An 8447-nucleotide genomic window follows, 5' to 3' on the forward strand; every position below is an offset into this window, starting at 1 on the left:
CATTGGGTGTATTCTACAAGAGCAGGAGGACGACACGTTGGCTTTATTCCTACGTATTCACCTGTGTATTACCCAAGCTTTGCTGTAATGACGGCCTTTGTTACATATCACATATTCATTAGTTTTTGTTGCCTACCAGTGTTGTGCACTTCCATAACAAATTTTTTTTTAAACTATTTTTTTGTGTCTGTAAATTACAGAGGTTGTTTCAGTCTATGGTGACGGTACGAACAAGACCACACACCCCCACACACACACACACACTCTAATAGAAACAGGGTCCAGGTCATCAATGTGACGTACTTGTCCTAAACTAATTGAGTTTTAGGTGTCTGCTGTTTGTTATCTGTTCTTCAAAGTCTTCTTCAGAGAGATTTCTATCGGTCTTATGGTTAATGCATGAGACCTGTGTCTACTACAGCTGTTGGGTAGAGATCTTGCATCTGTAAAGCTTTTTTTGGATGCGTTGAGAGGGTTTTATTATCAACAAGTTACAAGTTATGTAGTTCTAACAACAAAGTTTAAAAGTCTTTTAAAAAAACCAAGGGTTAGGGTTAGGGTTGTGTACTAATAGCTAAAATTAGTACTTTTTATGACTCTGTGGTGGCCTCTGCCATCCTTTATGCTGTGGTTTGCTGTAAGGGGGGGGCAGCTTGGACATGAGCAGACTCAATAGACTGATCAGGAGAGGACTTTACTGACCTAAAGTATTTTCATGTCCTGAACTCCTTTGAAAACACACCTCATCTTCATCCAGTTTTGATTGATTTGGTGGGGGATGCACACAGACAGAATCTAGACTGGGAAAAGGGTCATCGTCAGATGCCTAATAGGGATCATTATAGTAAATTAAACCATGACTCATTTTGCTTGAGGACTTCCACTTTAAGAACTACAGATCTAAAACGGGGGTTATCAGATAATAAGCCCCTGTTTCCCCTTCTGCCCCTCTTGCTTCTCCCCCCCTTCCCTCTCCTCTTGACCTCAGTTTCTCTTTAAAGCTCTTCTCATTGTTCTCACCCTCCAATCCATCATAGTTTTGCTCTTTGCCCTTGTGACTGTCAGAGAGGAATTAAAAGTAGTTGCGGTGATTGGACTATGCTTCTATATTCCTTAATAAAATAACCATAACGTTGAATCCAAATATGCCAATTACAATACACATAGGCAATGACAGCAATAAATACATAACAAAAAAAGAACAGTCAGGCAAGGTTGATTCTTATATCTACTAAAGCACAAGGGTAAAGACAATCAATAAGTAAATCAATGTGTTCTTGATTCTACGTCCTGGGATCCCCTGAGGTCACTTCCTCTAGGGTATTTGTTGTGATGAGTCAAAGACGTCCTGTAGTTAGAGAGAGAGAGAGAGAGAGAGAGAGAGAGAGAGAGAGAGAGAGAGAGAGAGAGAGAGAGAGATAGTAGATAGATGGATAGATATGTATTGAACCCAACAAAATGGGAAATGACAGTGTTGCAATAGCAAGATTAAATAAAATAGCGCTAACTGTTCTTCCAGTGGTGGAGACAAATACAACACACCCGAGAGAGAGAGAGAGAGAGAGAGAGAGAGAGAGAGGAGGGGGGAAAGAGAGAGAGAGAGAGAGAGAGAGAGAGAGAGAGAGAGAGAAACGTTTGGACACATGGACCACAGACAAGGCAGAGGACAAGTTACAGCCAGGGATGCAGAGGAGAGTAAATCCAATTCAGACACAGTCCTGCACCTCTGAGAGATCCCCTGCGGAGCACAGCTGCTTTCAGAACCAAGACCAGTTTAATACTTTTTGTCCACCACTGTGCATAAGAGTGAATAAAAGTTGAATTAGTGTTACACCATGAGATAACTGACTGAGTGTATTTGGGACACACATTTCAGCCATTAGCCTGACTCTATATGCTTAGATTAGGTTGAACTGTGTCAAAGAAGTGTTGATTCAATCGTTCATTTTTGGGGCTGTAGTTACTGGGGTTGTTGGTTTTGTCAAGTTAAGTCAGTATATCCATACATACAGTATTTATCACCAATGACCACGGTGCTCTCTAAAAACAGCATCAAGAAACACATTTGTCGCCGTTTTGTTAAATCTGAATTCATTATATATTTAAGAATTCCAAGATATAGGAATGTAGAAAAACTACTGTTTCTGCTTCATACATATGACATAAATAATGCTGTTTTTTCTTGTGGAATATGGGAATATATAACCTTCTCAGGACGCTAAAACCTATTCAATGAAACTATTAGAGAAGGTAACATTGCTTTTTTGGTTTGGAACTGCTTATGTAGTAGATATCCAATCTGTGACATGGGAACATGACATTAATTAAGTACATTATTAAATAAAAAGGTTGACAACCAATTGTTTTCCAGTAAACTCAAGTGGATATAAATGGATATGTTGTATATGTATGAAATAGTCACACAACTGTAAACAGTGAAAATACAATGTAATAGAACTGTCACAGTGTGCACTATAATGATCACTGTCCCACCTTTTTATTTACCACTTTTATTAGCGGCAGTTTATAAGTAAATACTGAATTTCTATAAAAATCTCCTGCAGGTCTTCCTCATCTGAACATCATGGACCCAACCCCCTCCCATATGCCTGTAGTCCACTCACTGAGTGATAAACAGCCTCTGAGTCATGGCATTGATCCCCCCAGAGGAAATAGCCATTGAATTAAACCGTAAGATTACTAACAATCATGGGGACTTTCACTCTTCACTTGACTCATGGGAATTGATCAATGCTCTTAAAAGGGGCTCAGTGTGGCTTAATACGAGCTCAATTTTCATGGCCTCACAAACACACAATATTGTCCCAGACACACCCATAAGCAAAGTGGGCAGCAGGACTGTATGAAACAAGATCCGCCTGTTTATTTGTTGACCTTTCCATGAACTGGGGTTGGTCCACCACCCATGGCGCGGTGTCCCGATGCGTAGGCCGAACAGCTAGACGTACAGTAATTACCCGAGTCACGTGGAAATCCTCTGAAGCACAAGAGAATGGCCACAGTCAAGCAGCGTAGGCAGACTCAATCTGATGAAGCCCTATCATTAACATAAGTAAGGAAAAGAGACATGAAAAAAATAAAATGAAATGTAAAAAGCCTTGTGTTTATCGTCTGAGTTGTGTGTGAGAGATGGAGTAGGTGGCGTAATTGCAGAAACACCGGCCCACACTGGAGAGTCAGATAGACGGATGAATAATTGATCAAAGGAAAAGAGGAGTGTGTGAACTAAGAGACACACAAATAAGATGGACAGTTGTGTTTCACTTGCGTTTTTGGAAACATTGAGAAATGTAACATGCTCGAAAAGCTAATTCTGCCATTGCCAGTACTCCGTAGTACTTCATTGGTGCCATATTCAACTTTTACTGATCCTTACCTCCGCCAAGGAGTTGTGTTTTTGGTTTGGTTCGTCCGTCTGTCTGTCTGTCAGCAGGATTAGGAAAAAACGACACGCCTGATTTGAACAAAACTTGGTGGACGGGTGGTCCAAGACAAGCCCATAGCATTTTGGAGCGGATCCGAATCATGGGGCAGATACACATATTCTGTCGTAATAATCGGGAAAATTCATTCTGCGTTAGCATTGAGAGATAGAGCGAACCTTGGCTGAGGTCTCCAGTCTCCGAGTACCCTTCTAGTTTTGAAATAGTAACCTGGCATCCTGTCTACCCCCTTGCACACCGTCATCAGCACCCAGAGGAGCCGGTTCAGTGGAAAGTTGCTCCTTCCCAAGTGCCGGACCAACAGACTCAAGGACTCCTTTGTCCCTCATGCCATCAAACTGTACAACTCCTCACTAGGGGGGAGGAGAAAATAGGGCACAGAGGACAATACAATACAATACAATACAATACAATACAATACAATACAATACATACATACATGCACACCTGGACTTAAATTCACATTCACACCTGATCACTTTATCACTTTAAACTGGACTCAACACTGACACTTTTGATAATAATTGATGGTCTTTCCTTGGTTTATTTGACGAATGTTCTTATTATTATTATTATTGCTATTTTGTTGTCTTTATACTGTCTTTTTTTATCTATTTTTTTATTTCTTTTTGTATTGCTAAAACTGCTGCTGGAACCTTCAATTTCATCCCAAAAGTCATCCCAAAAGGATCAATAAAGAGAAGTCTAAGTCTAAGTGGTGTCACTGTGTTGGTGTGCGTAGGCCCGTGTGTGCGTCAGAGCAGCCCTCTGCGCCCTTATCTTAAGTGATGCTGACTGCTGGTTCCCTCGGTAACACTGACTCATTTCCTCGTTAGTGTGATTGGATGATGGTCCTTTCGGGATCTTCATTATGAACTCTGTCTGGCACTCTGTCTCGATTGGAGTGGGGACCCCGGTGGACATGGCTGCTATTAAATTAATAATAAACAAGACAAAACATTATGGAATAAACCATTTATTGATATATAATACAGCAATATGATACAGCAAATTTGCATATGTTCTTCTTCCCTCCTACTGTGCAATACTGTTTTTTTTATACCTTAAAAGGACACTGGAATCTGTGCAATTTCATACAATGCAATATTTAATATTTAACCATTTCATTTCATTACACTGCAATATTTATTTCTTTTTTAGTTAATACTACTTTTCACACAATGTATACAGTTGCTCTCAGGACTCAGGACTGTGCACCAGGTCCCCCCCCCCCATTTATTTTCTCTGCACTACCTGTACTTTATATTTTTGTATTTCATATTTTTATATTTCGTGTCAACACTGTAAAGGTTTTGCTTCAATCTCATTGTACAGGTACTGCACTTGTTTAGAATGACAATAAAGGAATTATATTCCATGTAAACCAGTGAATAACAAAATAATTTGATAACTTGATAAAAATGTAATTCCCTTTAATGAAAGACTTGTTTTTCCAGTTAGTTTGACGTTCAAAAATTCTAATGTTGTGGGAAAACACTTTCATCTCGTTATGGTAATTTTCATGTCAAGGTTGTTGTGACCAATTTCCACCTTTCTACTAATCAAATACTGCATGCTGACATTTTAAAATAATTTGTTAACCTTTAATAATAAAGATCACGCACACTCTTCGCAATACAGACTCCTCTTCAGATGCACTCATTCATTTCATGTTCTCTGAGATCATCGAGTCTTCCTGAAATAAATCAGCGGTGGTTTGGCTTCTTGTTTGTATTCTATGTGGACAGTACATATGTCATGTGCAGATATACTGTATATCCCATCTACCTCAATCCCCTTTGGACGTCACTTCAAACCACTGCATTTCCTTCAGGTTCTGTGGTTTGACTAATTGGTCTCTAAATATTTAAAGAGTTTCATTCTAAAATGACATATCCACCATTTGTACAAAAGTGACGCCTATTGTTACAAAATGATGAATGGCGCCGTTTAAAACATTTTACTTTGGAAGTCCTTCACTGAAAACATTACAATACTAGATACTATATGAAAGTAAATGGTGAAAAACGCATCAGTGTGTTGTTTGGGGAGAGTCTGTGGTAGCAGATGTTGGGACGTGAAAAGAGAGCGCTCCAGTGAGAAATGGGCCAAGATTCTTTCTTTTTTTTTTGCTGGAAAGAGTGCAGCAAGGATCAGGGGACAAACATCTACCATTATCCCATGAAGGACGATATTCTGGCTCACCTCCCACAATGCCCTGGGCCAGGGGAGAGGGGCGGTGAATTGGCTGACCTCATGACTTGGCTTTCTCTTTTTTCTCTCACAACCAAACGTGCAGTTAGCCAGCAGTGGCACTACTGTAAAGTCCATGTGCATGGCTGATTAGATTGCTGATGGGACGGCTGCTGTTGTGTACGCATGCAGGACTGACATGTCTGCAGCACTCTCTGTGTGAAAAAATGCAAGGTAAAAGAGAGATGGAGAGACTGAGACACGATTCAATATTTAAAAAGAAAGTCCGATTCTTTGGTCAAGAACAACACTGGGTTTCCTCGGGAGGGGGGGGGGGGGGGCTGGGTCTCCCTTAGAGACAGGGTGAGAAGCTCGGTCATCCGAGAGGAGCTCGGAGCAGAGCCCTGCTCCTTCGGGTCGAAAGGAGCCAGTTCAGGTGGTTTGGGCATTTGGTGAGGATGCCTCCTGGGGGCCTCCCTAGGGAGGTGGTCCAGGCACGTCCAGCTGGGAGGAGGCCTAGGGGAAGACCCAAGACTAGGTGGAGGGATTATATCCCCAACCTGGTCTTGGAACGTCTCAGGATCCCCCAGTCGGAGCTGGTTAATGTGGCTCGGGAAAGGGAAGTCTGGGGTCCCCTGCTGGAGCTGCTGCCCTTGCGACCAGATACCGGAGAAGCAGACATAGATGGATGGATGAGTCTGAATAAAATTCTTTTTTAATTTATCATTCACCAACTACTGTTTGTGACTCACCAGCTAACTACAATCAGTAAGGAAGAGATGACGGAGATGACTTATTACTTTTAAATTATTATTATGTAGTCATTCTGTTCTGTAAGTGTACTACATTCTTCAAATTTAGTCAAATTCTAATATTTAGATGGAGGCTTCAAATTGGGTTTTCTGCCTCTCCCTGCACTGTACATAATGTTACTTTTGTTTTATTTGTCATTAAAACTGTGCAAAGAAAAGAAAAAAAAGACCACGTGAAATTTTTATCCACCAAGACTGATTGAAAATCCGTGTTGACAGCCATTTCCTTATGAAAAAAAAACAAATAATAACTAAATGAATAGTAAAAATAAACTTTGAAATCACCGCTGAACTTTTCCAATTGCAACATAGGTAACAGTAGAGGAATGTAACGTCAGTTACACGGCAGTGCCTCTGCAGTATTGACGTGAGTTGTTATCAGCGAAAATAATTAAAATCCTAAAAAAAGTTGGTTCCAATGGGGATACCATGGTTTATGTTCTCAGTCAATCAGCTGCTTTGACAGGAGACAGGAGACAGCTGAGGATGGGGACAATGAGACAGAACCAAAACAGTAAACGAAGTGACTGCATGATAAAATGTTAAAATGCTTGGTTGGCAAATGGAGTTGCGGAATCAAGTGATAATATAACTTCTTTCAAATTACACAAAGTAAGTTCATATGTTCAGAATGTAAAAAATATTGATTGGAGTAGCTTTACGTAATTAAAATGTAAAATTAGGCGGTTGGTTGTATGAAGAGGTGTACAGACGCAATGACCTTAGCTGATCTCAAGAACAACACCATCTAAAACTGTCTTCATGGAAAACTCCTGAAAAGCATCGGAGACCTGCAAACATCTGGCAAGAATCAGTCTACAACTGATATTTGGAAAAAAAGAGTACAACTGTAAAACAAATATTACACAGTAACCCTATGTAAAAGTGTCTTTCACACACGTTAGACTGAGAATAGTATTTCTAACAGGAGAAGAAGAAAGCTGAGTGACAGACCAGTGTGAAGAGAAGAGAATAAGAACATGTGTGAGAGTGTGTGAGTGGGATTATAAAGACCTGAGCTAGACATTTAGGTGTGTCAAGACAATCCCATTACACTTTCTATACTATGAGTGTGTTCACTTTCTATTGTCTTAACCTTCACCTGCAACATTTCCTGACTCGCACTGTCTGGATGTGGATGTTAACCGCGAGGCCTCATCCAGCTATTCATGGCAGCAGCTGTTTTAACATTAGCCACATTAATCCAGTGACATTCCCTCCGTCTAAAAACAGCTCGCCCACAAAGCCCAGCCACTCACTGTGGCAGCCGCTGATGGGAATCAGTAGCTAGGCCCGTTTAGTCTGGCGGGACGACAAAGGAGACACAACTGTGTTAATGCATGTCCAAACAGCCATGCACATACTTTAGCATCCACCGCTTGGTAGTTTTCATGTTGTATAGGGTTACAACATCGAGTCAAAGTAGATTTTTGACATTGATCAACAGAAATAGTTCAAATAGATCTGGAAAAAGTGATGTGAATTTATAGTTAGAGTTAGAGTTTATCTGGAAGAGCCATTTTTTGGTGTGTCTGTCTTGTTGGCAAAACCTCAACCATGAAGACAAAATACCACTACATACAACTCTGTGATCCTCTGTGATTGAAAAGCACGGTCAGCAACATGGAGACAAGAACACAAGAGTTCAGTTATGCCAGAAAGAAAGGGAGTGAGCATGCAAGGAGACGGGCCCACTAAGAGACCTACGAGAGACTGCACCAGTCCCAGCTTTGTAGGACAGCAGCAAAGAGAAAGACACGTTTAAGAAAACTCATGATATCTCAGCTATAGTTGGGCAGAAGTCAGCTTGAAGAGAGTACTACGGTCTGATGTGAGCAAAGAGTTTTGTGTCTTTGCGTCAAAATTGAAAATCAACCCTTTTATTGACGTTTTTTATTCAAAGTTTTTAACTTTTTCTGACATTTATGTCCCTCTTCTTCAATGTTTGTCACTTTTGTTGATGTTTCCAACACTACGT

General features: G+C 40.5%; 1 long non-coding RNA gene across 1 annotated transcript in view; it reads right to left on the reverse strand.

The window, feature by feature from the left end:
• Positions 1-4611, reverse strand: part of LOC117946990 — a 12837-nt gene extending 8226 nt beyond the window's left edge. Inside the window, exon 1 of the long non-coding RNA XR_004657135.1 lies at positions 4601-4611. This is a non-coding gene — a long non-coding RNA (uncharacterized LOC117946990). The remainder of the gene's footprint in view (positions 1-4600) is intronic.
• Positions 4612-8447: the final 3836 nt, after the last annotated feature.

Source organism: Etheostoma cragini, chromosome 1, assembly GCF_013103735.1.
Source record: "Etheostoma cragini isolate CJK2018 chromosome 1, CSU_Ecrag_1.0, whole genome shotgun sequence".
Lineage (NCBI taxonomy): Eukaryota > Metazoa > Chordata > Actinopteri > Perciformes > Percidae > Etheostoma > Etheostoma cragini.